At 39.4% G+C, this 21,514-nt stretch overlaps 2 long non-coding RNA genes and 1 pseudogene across 3 annotated transcripts in view; 2 read left to right on the top strand and 1 right to left on the bottom strand.

The window, feature by feature from the left end:
• Positions 1–7,033: 7,033 nt before the first annotated feature.
• On the top strand, positions 7,034–13,205 carry LOC131232448 (putative pentatricopeptide repeat-containing protein At5g40405; annotated as a pseudogene).
• Positions 13,206–14,869: 1,664 nt separating this feature from the next.
• Positions 14,870–18,386, bottom strand: LOC131232451 (uncharacterized). The gene is made up of 2 exons (XR_009164842.1): positions 18,282–18,386; positions 14,870–15,637 (listed from the first exon to the last, which is right to left on the bottom strand). It is a non-coding gene; the product is annotated as an uncharacterized LOC131232451 (long non-coding RNA).
• Positions 18,326–21,514, top strand: part of LOC131232449 (uncharacterized) — a 91,626-nt gene continuing 88,437 nt past the window's right edge. For both annotated transcript variants that reach the window (XR_009164839.1, XR_009164840.1), the window contains exons 1-2: positions 18,326–18,551; positions 18,637–18,870. This is a non-coding gene — a long non-coding RNA (uncharacterized LOC131232449). The remainder of the gene's footprint in view (positions 18,552–18,636; positions 18,871–21,514) is intronic.

A 21,514-nucleotide genomic window follows, 5' to 3' on the forward strand; every position in this document is an offset into this window, starting at 1 on the left:
AAAAAAAAAAAAAACAGAATGATATCAAGAATGGAAATTATTCTTTTGATGTATAAAAAATTTTTTAAAAAAAGAAACAAATATATTTGAAGCCATATTCATTTAAGAATCAAGAGAGCAAAAACAACCATGATGTAATCTAAAACATTATTTATCTGACCTGCAAACCTGACAGTGAAAACCAAAATCTGCAATGAAAGACTTCAAAATAGAAAGACATACTACAATTCAATGAAGTCCGTCAAGCAGATGAGCTCCACAATGTGATGGCCTTTTATGTACCTAACTAACAAGCTGTTTGGCATTGTAAAATTTCGGGTATGAACAAGAAAGTAAATGGAGCGATACACAACCAAACAGTAAAATACAATGGCAGATCAATTCCCTGAACATACGTATAGCACATAAAACCCATTTGATTAATTGTAATAAGCATAACAGTTAATATCTCAGACTTGATATGTTCAGCTAGAGGTAAGTTCAGCTAATTTGATGACTGGCAATGAAATGTACTCTCTCTTTCTCTCTCCAGTTAAATTGCAGGTTGCAGCCTTACCATTTACCTGTAGAGTTTGTTTTACTCTGGTCCAGCTGAGGGGCCTGCCAACATTTACTCTCTTCCTCAGGGGCCACCAAACCTAATGATTTCTTTCCAGTTAGAAGATACAGATTTAGGGATACCTGTTAACATCTCTGACTTGCATGCTCCATGTTTTGGCATAGTCCTGGATGAGTAGAAACACATCCACTTCCATCTTTACAAGGTCCTGAAAAATTTGTGAGTCCCTTTCAGCCCAAATGCACAACAACATTGCCTTCAAAAGAGCTTTCCACAATATCCTGCCTATTGGGCCCCATGGTGTCCATTCATGTTCAAGCAAAAGAGCCAAATTATCAAAAGGTTGAAACAATCCAATTGAGAGCTTTTATTCATTGTTTTTCCACCACACAAAAAGATAACCGTCATTGATACAGTTTGTATAATTGAAAGATGAACTTTTTTTCTTTTTTTTTTTACACATGCACACACACCACCACACACTCACGCCATGGTGGGATTTCACCACCTACGGGTACTCGAACCCTCAACCAGGTGATGAAACTCCTAAGAGTCTACCACCGGAGTAAGAGTAAGGACCCTATTGAAATTGAAAGATGACCTGGATTCAAAGGCTAAAGTCCAGACATATTGTATTGTAGTACATCAAAGGTGAGCCTTCTTAGAGTCTCACTCACATTGTTGGTTCCGAGTTACAGTCATGCTCTTAATCATCCAGTTGCATGCCAAAAGTCTAATAAAATCCTTACAATGAGGGGACCACCTAAAGTGACGCCTAGCATGGAATGCTGAATGCTTGCCTGAAAAAAAAAAAGACACTAAGAAACCAACCTCAATTGGGCATTGGGAGACGTGTTTGCAGCTCTGGCATTGTAGCCTCAGCACAAGCTCTGGCATTCCTCTTCACTTGATATCTTCATATCCCTACAAATGAAAGGTAGATTTTAGAAGAGATTAGATATATGTAGAGAGAGGTTCTTCCCTTCATGTAGCATGTAGATATATTCCAACAGATTTATGCATGAGCATGAAATTGTGTCCACTGCTAAAAGTCCACAGAATAGTATATTTTTGTTTGTAATTCCTTCAAGTAAGCTTGTGTTTCAGCATGTTTCTTTCCTTGTTTGTACTAATTTCAGTTTTTCATGTTGTTGGTACTAATTTCATATTTTACTGAAAAACTGTAACAAGTGACTGTACTTTTACGTAGAATTTTATTCAGTTGGTTGAACTTTTTGTAATAGAATGGGCTTCCGCCTCGTTTCCTATGCTTCAGCTACCGTTGGGTTGGCGATAGCTGTCAACAGATTTGGTAACTTCAGTCCTAGTCTTGGTCTTCTACAAAATCCATTGGAGAGTTTGCGTTGAGACCAAGCAAGCAAGCTCCAAATCTAGTGGAGGAGTCTGACAGCAAGTGCAAGCAGAATTTAGAAAACCAAATTGGGTCTCTGAAAGAAATTTCTTCCAGGAGCCCAATGATCAAAATAATGACAAATATCGATGTCTAATTGCCGATATAGGACTGTATGGCAGGTTAAGTCCACTAACAGTATGAACAAGAAAGGAATGAACTCAAAAAATAAATTGGAACTCAAAAAATTCTGAAAATCAGTTTGGGACATTCCAAGACCTATCAGTGGCATACAAATGGACACTAAAAGACAAGTTCAGCTAAGAAAAGGTCCAACAGAATGCCTAGTTTGAGTCATCATACAGTTTGGTTCATTTTATTGAACTAAATGTTCACAATTCATTTCACTTCTGCACCCAAATGCAACCTTAATTTTCTTTATCAATAACATTCATTGCAGAGGCAACTTCTTACAATCTGCTAGATATATAAGAGCCATATCTACTTGAGAGAATATTAATAGAGGAAGTAACATAAAAGAAGGCTTCAAAGGACATTTTTCTGATCAGTCATATTAAAAAAATAACATTAATTCAAAAGAATATTCTTAGATATTAATTCAACAATATAAACTATCAAATGCAGTACTCTGAAAAGCAGTAAGGAACTCATGAACAGCTGGAATACACTGAAAAGCATGCAAACAGAGTCGCATCAGTGACTTCAGGACTTAGGTCGCCAACAAAGATATTGAAGTGGCCTGAAGTCAAGGACTCAGATTCTTCATTCGACTCGATTGGATTCCAGCAAGGATTCAGATTTTATACTGGATTCCAGCAAGTTTACTAATCAAGTAAACTCAATTCATTCCACTTCTTTTTGTCAAATAACAGTTCAGTTTGTTGTCTGCAAATAGAAGGTTGAGACGAAAAATACAGAAATGGACTACATTCAACTGAGCGAAGTCCCAAGATTGGTCGCTAAGGTCTTCCATTCTAGAAGGGGAGTGCTCCATCCTTGTTAGGCACAAGCTGCACACTGACCAATGATGTAGATTTAATAAACCATCGATGATGCGGACATCAGTAGTGCGCCCTTTAGAGTGTACCAGAGGAGGAGGCGTCGCCGACAGAGTACCAGAGCGGAGGAGTTGATGTGAATGGACGACAGGATTATCGGACCCACTTTCTGACACTACGAGTGCAGGAGCAGCATGATTGCACCCCGACCATAGATCCATGGGTTGGATTTCACACCCTACAACACGGGTGGTCACCCCATCCATGGGTCGGATTTCACACCCTACCACATGAGTGTTTTACTTTTGGACTTTTTTGTTATTTTTCTTGTTTCAGAGGCTTTATTGCAACTTTCTTTATTTTTCGTCTTTTTGTTATTTTTCTTGTTTCCAGGGGCTTTAGTGCACTTTTACCTTTTCCATAGCTTATATATACGTTGTGAGGAACCCTATTTTCATTATTATTGAATGAATAAGAATTCATCTATTTTCTTTCTCTTTATTCAAGATATTAGAGTTTCAGGATTGACCCTTGGGTGCTGAAGATTCCACCCCGATTTCAGGGTTTCCCTCTTTTTAAGGTCTTCGAGGTGCAGGAAAAGGTAAGAATCATCATTCTCCTTTTCTTTTGACAACAAAGGACCTATACCTTCTTCATCTCGAACCCCTCATCCTTCACCCCTTTCGTTTCTCTCTAGATGCCTATTTCTAGTTCGAACAAGAAAGAGGGATAGTTAGTCAGTAGAATCAGATCCAAGCTTACTCGTGGACTGACTTATGCTAGATCTGGGATATCCTCATATCCCGAGGTCCTCCCTTTTTACCGTTTATGTGATCTTATGCTAGGGGCATGATCCTGATGGAATAACCTCATCTTTGTGTTGAGATTTACGTAATTCCTTTGTTTGAAAATAGTTAGTTAATTAGTGTATTTATTTGAATATTCTTTAACCTGATTATACATGCATCTAGGGTTAGGTTATCACATGTCCCTGCATCAATCGACCCACTAGTCAGAGCTGAAAATGTGAGTACACTCTGCAAAGCCTTTAGTTGAGTATCCTATATAGTTCTTCTTGGATTAAACGAATTGACAGTGAAATGTTTCTTGAGTAATTGCATATGGAGAAGTCACTCTCTAACCTTAAATTCCACATGTGTTAGTTGGCTTGGAGAAGTCACTCTCTATTGGAAAAACAATGATAGCTAAGAGCTCTCATTGTTTTTCCAATAGATCGTTTATATGGATTCTAGGTAATATATAGTTACATAGTATCAAAGGATCTCTTGACGGAGTCATGAAAGCCCAATAAAATATGAAATGAATGAGCTATGACCATGCTTTTATCAATATATTGCTTGTTTGACCAGTAAATTCTTTTTGAGGAAAACTTTGATACCTATGGCAGATTGTGATGGATGATACACAAGCATTAATAAAATTTACATGTGGAATACAAGTAGTTCAAATTGAACTGTCCAAATTATGGGTCCCAGTTTTAGATACATCTTAAACAAAAATTTTGCTTATTTGATTATCTATAGGATCAGTGGACATTTATGAAACGGTTGAAATGGAAAATATCCAATTGTTCTATTTCAACAGATAAGTATCCACAAAGCAGAGGTTAGGGTTGTTGAACCAATCTGATTTTGGATTGTGGTTTGGTTACAATGGGTTCTGTAGGATGCGGAATTTTCAGGTCTGTCCATAAACACACTTAAAACTTATGCAGAAAAGAAAGGTGGAACTAAGGCAGTCGATCTGACTGACTTCTAGCCCTAGGTTGCAATTGCCAATGTTTGATGAGGGCAAATGGACCCAAATATGTTTACGATCGCCTCATGTGTAGAGAGTATTAGTGGATTCAAGCTTACTACAATGCAACTGAGAAAATGTATGAAACAGATTGACCACACACACACACACACACACACACACACACAGAGTTACATTGCACTTTCAAAGCCGCTACCGACCTGCATTTGCAGCCATTCTGGTGCTGATCCCTGGACATACTCCCTTGTTGATTGTGAGGTGAGTGCCATGCCAGCAGTATCAAACGTCTGCATCCCAAACCGAAACATTGAAAACAAAAAATTAAAAAAAAATAAAAAAAAAAAAATAAATAAAAAAAAAAAATCATTGCTCTTCAAGTAGCATACAAATAGATGGTTAGGAAGGCAAGTACAACAACAGTTCATATTCAACCAAAAAGGCCAAATATTCTATAGAAAATATGGGGGACTCTCAGTGCATAGGCCATCCACGGTGAGACCCATCATATCAAATTCCTCTTAGGAATTTCATCGAACACCCCACATGCACACCCAATCACTTCGCATTTTGCATACAAATTCAAAAGCCCGGTCTGCACAAATGGGGCTCAAGAGATTATACAGCAACGTGTTCTGCAGCAGCCAGCTTTCAGTCCTGGCATAGGAATCCGATTCTTCATCAGATCCATCAATTCCTAAAGGGAATTAAAAAAAAATAAAAAAAATCAATTTCAAATGCTACCTGTACATGTGAAATCGTCATTTCACAAGCTTTTCTATATCAAGAAAGGAGGAGTTGGGTGCGGACGTTGACGGGGTTTTAACAGAGAAGGGTTTGAGGTTTTGAAAGTAGATGGGAGGGAGATTGGGATTTTGACAGGGGCTGGGTGGGAGGCGTGCTGGGCGAGTTCGCCGGGAGGACGAGACGAACGGACGTCTGGATCTCCCTCGACGTGATGGTGGGTTTCTTGTTGTAGCAGGCCAGCCTCGAAGATTCTCCAGTCGATCCTCCTTCCTTTGAAGCCTCTTCTCTGCTTTTGGCTTCTTTTCTGCAGGAGCTTTCTCCGCCTTTTTCTCTTCCGTCGGCTTCTCTGCCGCGGGCTTCTTCTCCATTGGGGAGAAACTTAAGATCGTGAATTTGAAGAAGGGCTGTAGAGATGAACGATTGGAATGAGAAGAAGAGGGGGAGAGATAATAGTGCCTACACACCCTACTCCTGTCATCATGGTTTTCGGCCAAAAATAATAAGTGTCCTATTTGGCTTAACCGTGCTATTCTACTAATTTTCAAAGAGCTTTTCCTGTTGGACGCAACTTCTAATACTCAAAAGACAGTTATAATCAAACTAAAACTTACAATAAATAGTAAAAATGAAAATAAAACAAAAATTCAACTGTCGATACATGGAATCTCGCAACTTTGGCGTGCGCGACATGGCATAGCCAGGTTGGGTGGCTAAAGTAGCTCGTCCTATCTCAAAATCACATATGGCACGTCGGATAACTCATTGCCGAGATATGTCCGTTTTAATGTCTTGATGGTCTGAAGGCCGGTAGTGGTTTTCCAAGTGGTCCTAAAGGCCCACACAGCGTCCAGGAGTTTATCCTCCCGGTCTATTCTGTGTATACCAAAAGATAAGACTTTCTTTTGCTTACCTCACACCATCACTAGTCAGTCGTAACTTGCTGCTTGCTGGGCTTGCTGCCGAGGCCTCAGTCCAATTAGTAAATTTACTTAAATCCATTCCCTCGAAAAACCTCCGTAAGAACTCTACACTTTTTTCAAAGAATGGACACCTTGTCAAGCCAATTCCTTGCTGAGGCGGGTGAAAGTTCCTCCGCATTTGGATGAAGTATATACGAATGAGCTTATAGCAACCCGGGGAAGGGTGACTTGACCATATGGTGTAGTGCGATCCAAAGGTAAATTGGTTAAGGGACTCTTCTAACGTACTTATTGTACCATACACTTCTTGCATTGTTTCCCATGCTTCATACCCTCTTCTTAAGGTAAAGGGCCAGGCATGGTGGGGTAGGAGCATCCAGTCGGCAATCTTTTTGGCCTGACAGATCACTTTTGCCTCCGATCGGACCTTTTCTGGTCCATCTTGGCCATGAAATTATCCGTGATTCGCTCTGCATCATTGAGCTTTGGATTTGCTTATTTTTTGGGCTCATGTGTTAAAATAATCTCACAAAATGGATTAACGCTGTGGATACATACATAGATCATGATGGGCTCACAGAACTTGGTGGCGTCACTTCAGCAACGGCAGATAACTACTGAAGCCATGAGTAGCTAATCCGTGAACCAAGAGCATCAACCTTCAGACAGCCAGAGTATCAAATCACTTCCATTAAGTCCACCAGCAAGTAGAAAATGAGCAAACAGGTTCAATGCAGTGGCAGGAAAATAAAACGCATTCCCTCTTCTTCTCGTCTCTGAAAAATGCCATCTCTCACAAATATCATTTCCCAACAAAACCCAAAAGTGATAGAATTCCTAGAAACATGCAACTCTCTCAACCAAATCAAACATATCCACACCCAAATGCTCATAATTGGCCTTCTCAGCAATCTTCTATTCCTTGGGAAATTCATTGCTTCCATTTCCCAAAAACCCCCTCAAAACCTCTACTCTTCCCATCAACTCCTCATCCATTCCCAAACCCCACCTAACCTTTTCATCTTAAACACCATGATCAGGGCCCACTCCAAGGGCCCTGCTCCCCACCATAGCTTCCATTTCTACCGCCAAATCCTCCATTCAAACCTCCCCCTGACAATTACACCTTCACCTTCCTCGTCCGCACGTGCGCCACGGACTCCTCACATGGCGCCGGCCCCATGGTACATGGTGTTGTTATGCGTCGTGGCTTCAAGGCCGATGCGCATGTCCAGAGCGGACTGATTCACATGGATGCCGAATTGGGTTCCTTCGGCTCTGCCCGACTGCTCTTTTTGGAGATCGCCCATCCGGATTTGGTGACCCAGATAGCGATGGTGGGTGCCTGTGCAGTCTCTGGGGATATTGAATTTGCAAGGGAGCTGTTTGATGAAATACCGCACAAAGACCCCATAGCGTGGAACGCAATGATCACGGGGTATGTTCATCGTGGGAAGTCGAGGGAGGCCCTGCATTTTTTCAATTTGATGCAATTGGAGGGCGTGAAGGACAACGAGGCAACGCTGGTTTCAGTCCTTTCGGCGTGCGCATACTTGGGGGCTTTAGATCAGGGCAGGTGGGCTCACATCTACATAGAGAGAAACAGACTCCAAATGATAGTGACTCTGGGTACGGCACTCATAGACATGTACTCAAAGTGTGGCCACATGACCAGAGCTATAGAAGTCTTTTGAGGGATGAGAGATAGGAATGTCTATAGGTGGAGCAGTGTCATGAGTGGATTAGCCATGAATGGTGCTGGCGAGAGATGCCTTGAGATATTCTCTCTAATGCAAGAAGAAAGAATCTCACTGAACGAAATCACTTTCATCTCTATTCTTTGCGGCTGCAGTGTGGCTGAACTGGTTGACAAGGGCTATGAACACTTTGACTCGATGAGCTGTGTGTATGGACTCGAACCCAGGCTTGAGCACTATGTGTGCATGGTTGACTTGTATGGTCGAGCTGGACGGTTAACCGAAGCGGTTGACTTCATCAACAACATGCCTGTCAAGCCTCATGTGGGTGCTTGGGGGGCTTTGCTCAATGCTTATAGAATTCATAGGAATCTTAAATTGGGCGAATTTGCATTGAGTAAGATTGTTGAGTTAGAGCGCGGAAATGACACGCAGCATATGTACTTCTGTCGAATTTGTATGCTGATACTAGGAAATGGGATGGAATCAGCAATGTGAGGAAGCTGATGAAGGTGGGGTAAGAAAAGATCCTGGCTGTAGTGTTATAGAGGTTGGTGGTGAGATTCATGAGTTCTTTGTGGGGAATAAAACACACCCGAGATAAGGAGATTGGAGATATTGAGATGATATTGTTAGAGATGTATAGGAAGTTGAGGTTGGCTGGGTATGTGGCCAATACAGAGCAAGTCCTGTTTGATATAGAAGAAGAGGAGAAGGAGGATGCTTTGTATAGGCATAGTGAGAAGGTAACCATTGCCTTTGGGTTGGTTAGTTTGGATGAAGGTGTGGCCGTAAGGATTGTGAAGAAACTTAGGGTGTGCAGGGATTGCCATGCTGCTACAAAGATGATTTCGAAGGTTTTCAATAGGGAGATTGTTGTGAGGGATAGGAATAGGTTTCACCATTTCAAGGATGGGGAGTGTTCTTGTATGGATTATTGGTGATAGGGTGTTCGATTTGATGATAATACCATTTTTTTACCATTCATTCTTTGAAGGGAAGTTTGCATCCGATGCATCGTCAATGGTATTGTTGCATGTGATTTTGTCGGCATCATATTACAATGCCAGTCATTAGTACCAAGGCTAGCCTCCGCAGGCTGATCTAGGTGGAATGCATTGTCAGGTCGGGAGTTTGGCTGGGGTGGCATGTCTATTAAAAGATAGGTGTCTTAAGGATGGGGAGTTTGGCTGGGGCAGCACCATTTAATAATTCATTACTTAATCCGCAGATTGTTGAATAATCTGATCTGGAAATCTGGACGCCTTTTAATACACGAGTTTGGAATGTTTTCTTGTGATTGTTGAATAATCTGAAATGAGGATGGATGATGAATACACTACTGCTGCACAACAGCAGTTTGAATCCACACATTCTCCATTAGCACTTGCTTTGAGGGTACAATGCAAGATGCCAGTGGAATGATCGGCTGGACAGAGGCTAGGGCTGCTTCCTTCCCACTACGTCCTTTCTTGTGTGTCGGAGATACAAAGTGAGTGCACCGAAAGAGAACAGGGGTCGATCTATTCTAGTTGCACCAACTTTTATGTAAATCATGAAATTTTCACCAATTAGACTGATTAATTGTGAAGCTTCATGATATTTGGTGCAACCAAATGCACCTGAAACAAATTATTGCAATTCAATTCGATAGTGAGTCCACACTCCCTTTTATGCTGTATCTGTAGTACATCATAGTCACATGTAGTGCTTAAAATACTTCAACATGCCATTTTCATGTTCAAATCTGAAAATGGTTGTAGATTATGTATGAGGAAGCAAGTCAAGTTGCTAGTGATGCAGTTGGGAGTATAAGAACAGTTGCTTCTTTTTGTGCGGAAGAGAAGGACATGGAGCTCCACAAGGAGAAATGTGAAGGCCCTATGAAGACGGCGAAAATATGAAGCTGATCCAAAACTCAAGTGGAACACACCACAGGAAACAACTTTGACTGAATGCCGTCCATTAAAAAAATCTTGTGGGCCACAAAAGTTTTAGATCAAGTTGATATTTTGTGTTTTCCCTTTTTCCCAGTTCTACAACACAAAAATCGAAGTGGGCCCATGGTTTTGTGACTAGGACGGTGTATATTCATATGCTTTTTGCTTGTTATATGATCCTAGCCATTGATCTAAGAACTTGTGTCCATTTTACTTATGTCCTTGCAGCCTTTTTGAACAAGTGATTTTCCTTTTTAATTGATATTTATTCAAAATTTTCTTTATTTAAATTTCATTTTTTCTTTTTTCCCATGCCCCAAATGATGTGAATGAAATGGAATGGATGGTTTATGTTGGTTCTCTGTTTTATTCTCCAAGCATATGCCAGTTCATCTGTAGAAGGAAATAGATACTATTTTCTAAACAGTGCATGATCTGTTGACTGTTGGCGACAAGAAATGAAGAATAGATTTTTTTTTTTTCATAGAAAAGTCTTCATGGGTGTTGAGTTTTGTTGAAGTGTTGTGAAATTTGATGCTTTTGCACTGCATCCCACTGTTCTGAAAATGTTTGCTGATTTTATCAATAGTAGCGTATACTTCCATATTATTGCCAACAATGGAAAGGTTAATTTTTTTCTTATTGAGGTGATTTTTTGGGGATTCGTACATCCATGGTCAAATGCAGCAGACCAGCGGCCTGGAGTGCCAGAAACTGGATCCACTTGTCAGAAAACTGATAACCTAACTTTACTGTTGATAGCTTCTTGTCGTGTAGATCATTTGGATGTCTGGAAGTGGATTGCCTTCGAGATGTTCAGGTTTTCTGAGACCTTTTCCTGGCAGTTCAATCTGGCAAGGTAATTCTAGAAAAATCAGTCTAAATACCTGTAACTCATTTCAGGAACTGGCTATTTGATTAATTCAATATTGCATCTTTTGAAATGTTTTACACTAAGATGAATAGCTGTTTATCAGGAGGTGAGCTTATTAATGAGGACTTGTACCGGACCGGCTTTATACATCCACACACTATAAGAAAGGGTAACATTCCTGGTGCATTTTTCTTGGCGGCCAACATGTATCGCTGGCGTATATAAGGATCACCATGTGCATACACTATGGCCCACCAAACGAACAATCTGGCATACACTATGGCCCACCAAACGAACAATCTGGATTGGTTAAAAGTGGACCCTACATGTACAGAATGCTATCAGGAGCAAAAACCGGCCCCTAGTTCAAGCCGGCATTATATGTTATCTTTTTAAAGTTAGGCTTACTTGCTACTGTGAGTTCCATGAAGCTATAACAAAGCTTTAAATTTATTTTTGCAAATTTGAGTGGTGAATGCCTTACCTTGTTAACACCTTGGCTCTTTGGAACTTACAATTCTTAACAACTATCCACCAAAAACATTATTCAGTCACTGCAGTTTTTGTTAGGATGGATATATTTGGCATTTTTTTTTTATTTTTATTTTTTTTAACAAAGGGAAATTTGGGAAGGGGGAAAAAGAAGAAGAAGAAGAAACCCTTCCCCAGGTTATCTCCTTCTTCCTTGGTTCTCCCCTCTCAATTACTGCATGGTTGTCATATATGGCAGAAAATAGGAGCAAATAAGTCCTAACTCTCTAATTTAATGGTTACAATGCTGGGTATGTAGATAATTTTTCTAATTAATCCGTGATAATCCGAGATGCACATCTCCGGCCATCCAGTAACTTCCGTTGATTTTGAAACTGAAGATTTTCTCATCTAATTGGGCATCATGGCCCACTTAAAAATCATGTCGATCAAATGCATTGAAATTGTGTTAAACTCTCGGTTATGAAGGCTGATGCTTGAGGTTGACTGTTGTTGGTAATTTACAGGTTGTAGTATTGACTTACGATTGAAACTTAGTAGAGCTGTTTTTATTCTAGTTTGGTGATTGACTTGATTGTTTAGATTTATTTATTTATTTATTTTTTACTGCATCTCAATTATATTTTAATGTCTCTACCTCAATTTGAAGTTGAATCCTATTGGTTTAAACTTGAAATTTGTGATATATTCGTAACAATGGAAGTTCCTTGTATGGGAGGATTTTGAATTCAGCAATTCTTGTAGTGGGCTAAAAAAGAATGTGCTTGATGCAGGGATCAATTCTTGACTGGAGGACAACTAGAAGCAAAGATCAAATGGAAATTTAAGGTTTCCTAGTTTGAATTCTGGAGAGGTATTTTAGGCACTTTAAAAATCCTACAAGACTTGAAAATTTCATTAGTTAGGGACTTTCTAAGCTCTTCTAAATTGGGGATTGTTTATGAAACTTTTAGTTGTTTAACATACTTTTCATGAAAGATAGGGGTCATTAATTTCAATTAGTGGGGCCATTTTTGGGTAGTTTCCAAAACCTGCTATTTTATGACATTGCGGGGATTATTTAGAAGCTAGAAGGTAAGTTGTGTTATAAAATTACTAAGAATGAAGTCTGAGATCTTTTGGTATCATTGGCTGATGTCTGTAGGAAATTTGAGAATATAGAGATGGATTGAAGGTTGACATTTTTTTCTGGGATTTTACACTTTGTGCTGTTGAATCAGGATTAGAACTTTGTAGGAGCTGTGTTTTTGCTCTAGCTTTTTGTGCTCTGACTGGTGAGTGATCTGCCACTTTTGATTTGTTGTTTCTTCTCCTTGATTATCTTTTAGGTACTTCAAAACCAAAATTCAGTTGGCTTCCTGGTGGCCTTGATTAAAATTTGCATTGATATATTTGAAGGATGAAAAGGGTGAGGAAGGCTGAAATAGTCCTAAACTCGCTGACCCACTCATTCAAGAAGCCATTTTCTTGCATGGGATTCGCCACCAAATTGATTGGCTCGAGGAAGAATTTAAGCAGATGCAATGCTTCCTGAAAGATGCAGATGCCAAACAAGAAGCAAATTGGACATCATTAACTTTTTATAATTCTTCGTTTGGGTAGCTGCGACCAAATTTCTCTTTTCCTAATTGTCTATTGTTGGCAAGGAAACAGAGATAAACTTGCCTATAAACTGCACCAAATCTGGAACTCTCTCTTTTTTGATTGGGTAGTACTCTATCAATGTGGAACATCAAGATTGCTCTTATTAATGTTACCAGTTTGAAAGGACTTTCAGGGTTTGTTGGGACAGTAGCAAAATTGCAGTTTAATTGTGGTTCTGTAGTTTTACATGTTTCAAACTTAGGATTGGAAAAAGAGCTGTTTGGACACAACAAAATTACAATTTAATTGATGTTTTGTAATTTTACAATTTTCAGATTTAGTATTGGGAAAGAGAGTTGTTTGGACATCACGGTTAGAATTTTGAAATTTTGGAATTCCTTTACCTGTCTCCTCGATACATTTGCATTTGATTGATGATTACAAATTACTTGTTTGTCCCATGAACAATCCTCGTCAAGATTTGAACCATCTCAATATGCTTCTTTTGCTCGATTGTGGTGGTTTGAGTTTGGGATTTTTTTTTATTATTTTGGGGTAACATTTCATTGACGGGTCTTTTCTTATTTGAGTTTGTTTAGAGTTGGGATTGAGTGTCCTACATTGAGGGCTCTTATCATTTTCTCAAAAATAATATCCTTTTTTTTTTTTTTCTAAGGGCTCTTGATGAATGAACAGATCACCCAACCAGATTCAACTGCAACAACTGCAGCCCTTCAGTTCATCAGCAATGGAGACAACATACTTCTTTTGGAGCTGCAAACAGCACTGTTACAGGAAATACTGTTGGCCCTTCTAACTCCAAACCATCCACTCAATCCCATATGTATTTTTAAAAAAAAATTACAGTAAAAAGAAAAAGAAAGAAAGAAGAAGCTATGTTGGTTTTTCTGTGTTTGATATTCAAACTAACGTGTAAACAAAGTTTGATCAAGAAATAAAATTTGGGTAGTTTGCATTGAATAATTTGAAATGATTAATGTATTTAAATCCTAAGCTTCGAAACCAGCCAGCAAACCCCTGAGTTTTTAACGAATTACTTGAAATAAGATTTGAATTTAGTCTCAAAAAAATCAAAGACAAGCTCAGAGGAAAGATAAAATCAAATTAATAAACTTCAAAAAAATCAAATACAACAAATAAAACAAAAACTGTATTTTGATCTTGATCTAAAGCTATTTGTAGAAACAATTGAGAGATATATGTAGAAACAACATGTTTGCCATGAGAATTGTTGATGTAGAAATCTGGTTAACCCTTGTTGGACTTCCGAGTACTTGCACACAAAGTAGACAAAGGAGACCCTGTCTATAGTAGGGGGACCCTCCGATGCTTAAGTTTGAATTGGGTCCAGTAGAGTTGAAGGTTTACTGGTGCACAACTTTCATAATAGATAAGGCCTCTATTTATAAGCCACGAGTCAATTACATGGAGAGACATGCTTCCTGAATCATAGGTGTGTGTTAAGCAGCCGCTTCTTAACCGTTTTGCAAGATCATCGGTGATGATAAGATCAAGTGGTTGGGGTTAGAAGACACATGTAGTAGGGGACCGAGGTCGAGCATCCGAGTTGACCTACACAGCCGTCCTGAGGAGTTCCTTGACCTGGGCTCTCTAGTGGGCTATGGTCGAGTTTCTCCTTAACATTTGAGTAGGTTACGGATTTGCTCGTGAAGGTTGACTGAGACCGAGCTCCCTTCTTTAGTAGAATATAAGCGAAATTGGGAATGACCATCCTCTTCATCTTATCCTACAGTACAGAGACTCTCTCGTAAGTCTCCGAGCAGGGCATGCTCGGTCCTGTACGAGATCATGCTAACAGCCATGGAGAGCTTGGCGCCTGTCCTCTTCCAAAAGAAGCAGAAGTGCTTCATCTCCACTTTGCAAAAATGTGATGGGAATATAAAATACTTTGCATGATTAACAATCTCTGCATAACTGGACGCTCTGATCATCTTTACAAAAGTTTGAAGCAGTAAATTTTATTAATAACACTACCAGTTTTACAAAAGCAGCCTATAAAAATCTAAAATGGGTACGGATATTCCACCGCTCCTTTCATTTGCAACTTGGCCTCCTGCATACATTTCAGCCGCTCATCATGTCGGACACAGTAAAATAGTTTTCCCCCACGACCAAAGAACCCCCACACAAACCCTATTCCGGCGCCTTCTCCGTCATGTCCATATTAGCCATCTGTTTTCTAACTGTCAATACAGCCATCTCAGCCGTTCGATCGTTAGATGATCCTTGGACATTTGCATTCGTCGTTTCGGTGTATGTCCTACTCATGCTTTGATTTTTGTTCCTCCATCTCTATGATAGAGCACCTGAAAACTTAAACAGGAGAGAAAAATTGTAGATTCCTATCTGGGCCGTCGCTTCTGCACTTGATATTGTTTTCGCATATCGTGTTGCAACTATAATGAATGTTGCAATGAAATGTATCGTATGGGGAATGGCCGCCTTCAGCACCGTTTCTGGGTTTTACTTCTTTTTCATCTTCCCCAAAAACTCCAACAATTTTTACGGCGCAGGCAAATCTTGCGATGGGCAGTCTGTCCTTGATGAAAAAGTCTAGAATGACTTCCTCTTGGAGCTGTCCATCATGCATCGTTGGAGCTGTCCATCCGAGCAACATGTTACTTTCGCATCATCAGCTGCAACCACAACCATATCATAAAGCTTAAGAAAGTAATACCATAACAACCATATCCAAGCGCGTACTGAGTTAATACCATAACAACCATATCCAAGAGCGTACTGAGTTCAACTCAGTACGCAATCCGAATCCTCCGGAAACGGAGGCGGATTAGTTACTAACCCCTCCTGTTCAGAGCTCGTCGAGGCCAACCGTGATGTTTGAATTTTATCACACCGTCCATCCATTTCTCCATATCATTTTAAATGATGACCTCAAAAATAGAGAAGATCCAAGGCTCAAATGGACCACACGGTGGGGATTAAATTGCTACCGTTGAAAATTTATTGGGGATCACAGAAATTTTGGATCAAGATGATATTTGTATTTTTCAATTCACCCAGGTGTATATGGCCTTATCTAAAGGTTGGATGGTAAATAAAAAAACAAGGTGGACCTTAAGAAGTTTTCAATGGTGAGCATCCTTAGCACAGCTGCTTCATGTGATGTGGTCGACTTGAGCTTCGGATTTGCTTAATTTTTAGCCTAAAATGATATGGAAAAATAGATGGACGGTTTGGATCCAATAAATACATCACGGTTGCCCCTCAGTGGCCCGCAGGGCCTCCGTCTGTCCGGACCATTGAATAGGCGAGGGTAGTACCTAATCCACACGTGTGATATCAAGAACAACAACTAATGTACGTATCCCCACGCCCAGAGAGAAATGGGATTGGGTAATTTTCCATGATAGAGAAAGAGATACGGTTTAAGTAGTGGGACTCCTACATATGAAATGAGGAATGGTCAAATGAACCGGAATCGTCTATATTTAAATCCACTCCATCCATTAGGTGAGAACCCTTTTTTGAACCGTAAATATTAATTTTTTAAAATAAATAAATAAATAACTCTAATGGGCCACACCGATTTTAACAATGTAAAATTGCTTCTATGACCTTTGAATTCATACACCATCTGAGATTTGGATTAGGCTGATTTTTGTATCTTCAATTCATGCTAATGATTTACACCTGATTAATGGGTTTGATGAAGGATACAATCCATGGTGGCCCCACACACAAACAAAAACCTATGGTTGGTATTCATTCCCATTTTCCCCTGTGGTGTGGCCCACCTTAGTTGTTGATCTGGCTAATTTTCTACGGAAGGTTCTAGAATTGAGGATGGAACCTGATGGACAGGTGAATTTTTCATATACGTCTGGTGGGCCTCACAGAGCTTGGTATGGTAATTACCATACGTTTGAGCTGTACAAAGCACGCTTGATGTGTAAGTGAAATCCAAACCGTGGATCTGAGGCCTTTCCTCATGTTTTCGGTAGATCCCAATAATCATCCTGGTCCAAAACTTAGGTGGGACACACCACATGGAGCAATGTACATCTAATGGACAGTGGATGGAACTGACGCATAACAGGGGACCATACGGCTGGAATTCTTACAGTCGGAAGCTAGGTAGGGCCCATTGTAATGATCGTGAGAAATTCATCTGTTCATCCATTTTACAGGCTCATATCAGGACATGAGACAAAAAAAAATGAGTAGGCCACACCAAATGAAACAACGGAGAAATGCTTACGGTTGAAACCTTTTTGAGTCCACGTGATAATAATTCAAACTTTTTGCAACAAATCAACTAGTAAATAGTTGATTTCTTGCGACGACTTAAAATTTCAATGTGAAAAATTAACTTTTAACTATGAAATTAAATTCATTGCTAAAAATGTGGTTGCAAAAAGTCTAATTTGTTTTACTACCACTTTTAAGCTCAGGTGCCATCTAAACCTTCAAACTTCTGTAGCAACACAAAAGTTTCAATGATAGGCATTCAATCCCCACCCTTCTTTGCCATGTGGCTCAGAGTTTTGAATTAGCCTTGTTTTAGTTTAGCATCCAAATATGAGCTAGTATAATGAGAAAGTCCATTTCTTGTAAACATCATGTGGCCCCTCCTAGCTTCTGAGGGTAGGAACTTCCTGTGCTTAGATGTCACAAGCAATCTCCGTTTCCGCAATATCACCTGAATTTTGAGGATTGATGGTCACCAAGTGGGAGGGGAAGAACCATCCTCGCCATGAGAAAAGTCATTTATCGCGTTTGATAGTTGGAATTGTTCAATATACGGATGTAAACCCAAAACCGAAGACCGGCTCAAGTTTCCTCATGTACTTGTTTTAGTTGCGGCTGAACTAAATAGACAAGATACCCTATGGGCTCTGTGCGGCTGATGGGATCCTATTAAAATTTTCTTTGATTTTTCATCAAGGACAGACGGCCCATCGCAAGATTTGCACGCGCCATAAAAGTTGTTGGAGTTTTTGGGGAAGATGAAAAAGAAGTAAAACTCAGATACGGTGCTGAATGCGGCCATTTCCCAGATGATACATTTCATCGCAACATTCAGTATAGTTGTAACACGATATGCGAAGACAATATTGAGTGCAAAATCGACGGCCTAGATAGGGATCTTAAATTTTTCTTTCCTGTCTGAGTTTTCAGGTGCTCTATCATAGAGATGGAGGAACAAAAATAAAAGCATGAGGAGGACATACACCGAGACGATGTCCAAGGATCATCCAAACAGAAATAACAACAACGAAGATATAATAATATGGGGAAAAAAATAATAATAATAATCACCACCACAAGGGAAAGTCATTCTAGACTTTTTCATCAAGGACAGACTGCCGATAGCAAGATTTGCATGCGCCATAAAAATTATTGAAGTTTTCGGGGAAGATGAAAAAGAAGTAAAACCCAGAAACGGTGCCGAAGGCGGCCATTCCCCATACGATACATTTCATTGCAACATTCATTATAGTTGCAACACGATATGCGAAAACAATGTTGGTGCAGAAGCGACGGCCCAGATAGGGATCTTCAATTTTTCTCTCCTGTCTGAGTTTTCAGGTGCTCTACGCTCATTAGTTGCAACACGATATGCGAAAAGCCCAGATAGGGATGTTCAACTTTTCTCCTCTGTCTGAGTTTTCAGGTGCTCTATCGTAGAGATGGAGGAACAGAAATAAAAGCATGAGTAGGACATACACCGAAACGACGAATGCAAATGTCCAAGGATCATCTAACGATCGAACGGCTGAGATGGCTGTATTGATAGGTAGAAAACAGATGGCTAATATGGACATGACGGAGAAGGCACCTGAATAGGGTTTGGGTGGGGGTTCTTTGGTCGCCGGGGGAAACTATTTTACGGTGTCCGACATTATGAGTGGCTGAAATGTATGCAGGAAGTCGGGCGGGGGGGCGGGCGCAAGGCTTAGCGCAGGATCTTTAACATGGTGCTTGTGTTCTTTATAGTGGGCTTGTGGTTATGTAATTTTACTGATTTGCCCTGGGGGGTTGCAATTCCGGTTTACTAATATTTTGCAATTCCGGGCACCCCGGACGACCTCTTGCAAAATGGATGCGGGGCTATGTGGGGACACCTTGATATGGACTTGAATTTCCTCCGAGAAGGAAGCTAGATGGGGCCCCTCCATGTTGTTGGTTAGAATTCCACCCCCTTCCCTGAATTTAAAATTTTCCTGTTGTGTTTGCATCCCTAATTCATAGTACCCTTGATCCAAAAGTAGCTATATGCATAGTATATTTAGAAAGGATTTAAATTTAATTACTAAATTATCTTTAATATCTCCAGTTAGTGTAAGTATATAATGTTTCATGCAATGGTAATAAGCCCAATGAAATATATATTTTGCCCAAAAATGATGAAATTCCAAATCACATATGGGTTACAAGCACAAAATCACACCCAAGTGATTAACCAATGGCAATTAACTCTTGATTTACATGGACAATGTTTAGACAATGGAGATCAATGTATTAAAGTAATTATAGTGATGCAATTGATAATCGAAATTTGTGGGATATCATCAGTGGGCCATGTGCCCAATAGATTAATAGTCTAGTGATACACATGTTACACATACAACTTTTGGAGAAAAAAAAATAGATGTAATCCAATCTTTAACCATCGAATTGGCTGAGGATTGAACATTCACTGTTGAAACATGCATGGGGCCACATAAGTTTTAAATCTGGCTAATTTTTATGTTTTCGGTTCATTCTAGTAAGAATGACTTTATGAACAGTATGAATGGTAGATGAGCATCACGGTGGACTCTAAGGAGGTTTCCACGGTAGGAATTTACCTACACGTTTTCTTGACACACGGCTCAGTTGAGTTTTGGATTTATATAATTTTTAGCCCATCTCTTAAATTGATCTTATAAAACTAATGGACATGGTGGATTTCCTATAAACATTACAGTGTGCCCCACCTAGTTCTTCATCGCAGAAAGTTTCTGCGAAAGGCTTTCACAAGGAATTCACGCTTGTCTTACGTATACATTGTTCACAAGTTTTGCCTGATAATTTTAGAGCATAAGCCCAAAAGCGTAGTAGATTGAAATATCAAGTAGACTACATTATAGTAGTGATTGAATGTTAAAATTTGTAATTTTGAATCAAGCTTATACTTGTATGTCCCTTCATATATGTGTGACCTTATTATTATTGAGTGCTTTCTTATTCTTTGGCAGTTTCACAAGTCATAGGTGTGGTTCTTATAAAAAGCATCCATCTCCTCTTGCATAGTTCCTAATCACATTCCTTTATGTTCATCAGTTTGAATTTCTTATAATTTTCTGGTTCACCTCTATTTATAGGTATGACATACTTATGAGGTGAGTACCTTTTGGACCATTGGCTTACTCTAGTGGACTGAGGTTCAGCTAATAGTTCTTGAGGGGATTGTTACTCCATGTTCTTCATGTTCAATATCACAAACTATTTCTTATTGGCCATGCGCATCTCCCCATCATCATATACCATGGGAGGAGGAACTGGATCTACATCAATAAAATCATCAACACCAGCTTGAGGCTTTTCAACTTTGTCAAAATCTTCAATTATTTGGTCTTTAAAAAAGACTACATCCTAGCTTGATCATTTTCTTATCAATTGGATTGCATAACCTCTAGCCAAAAATTTTATCTGCGTAGTACAAGAAAATATATTGTTTTGCCTTGTCATCAAGTTTAGACTACTCATCTTTGGGAACATACATAAATACTCTACAACCAAACATTTTTTGATGTTCGTAAGAAATATTTTTTCCTATCAATACCATTTTTACAACATCTTCATTAAGAAGAGCGTAAGCAGAAAGATTAATTAACATGTGGTTCACATAGCCTTTCTCCAAAATGATATTGACAATTTAGCATGTACACCTAACTCTCTCCACAATAGTGTGATCCATTCTCTCTGCTACATCATTATGCTATGGAGTCTTAGGAACGAATTGTGCATGTCGAATTTCATGGCCTTTGTAATATTGTTCAAATGGTCCAATATATTCGCTACCATAATCTATGTAATATTGTTCAAATGGCCCAATATATTCGCTACTGTAATCTATGTGAATACACTTCAATGGTTTACTTATTTCCCTTCCCACCATGGCATGAAAATGTTTAAACACATCCAAGATTTGATCTTTTGTCTTTAAGCCGTATGACTACAACTTCTAGAAGTATCGTTTATGAATGTAAGAAAATAAGATATATCACCTAGAGTTATCATTTTTATAGGAGCAAAAACGTTAGAATAAACTAATTCAAAACATATGTTTCTTGTGATCCAAATGTTAGAGGAGATGCTTCTTGACAAGGATTTATAGGCCATTCTAGCCCATGTGATCCAATCACTTGTGTAATAAACCACTAGAAGAAACATTTTTGTCATGCTAACATTGGCCCTACATTGTTGCACTTACATCTTGTATGCATCCAACAAATGAGGCAAATCCAAGGCGCCATGGACTATACTTGTAAGACCCGTACCCTAGA

The sequence above is a fragment of the Magnolia sinica genome, chromosome 18, assembly GCF_029962835.1.
Source record: "Magnolia sinica isolate HGM2019 chromosome 18, MsV1, whole genome shotgun sequence".
Taxonomy (NCBI): Eukaryota; Viridiplantae; Streptophyta; class Magnoliopsida; order Magnoliales; family Magnoliaceae; genus Magnolia; species Magnolia sinica.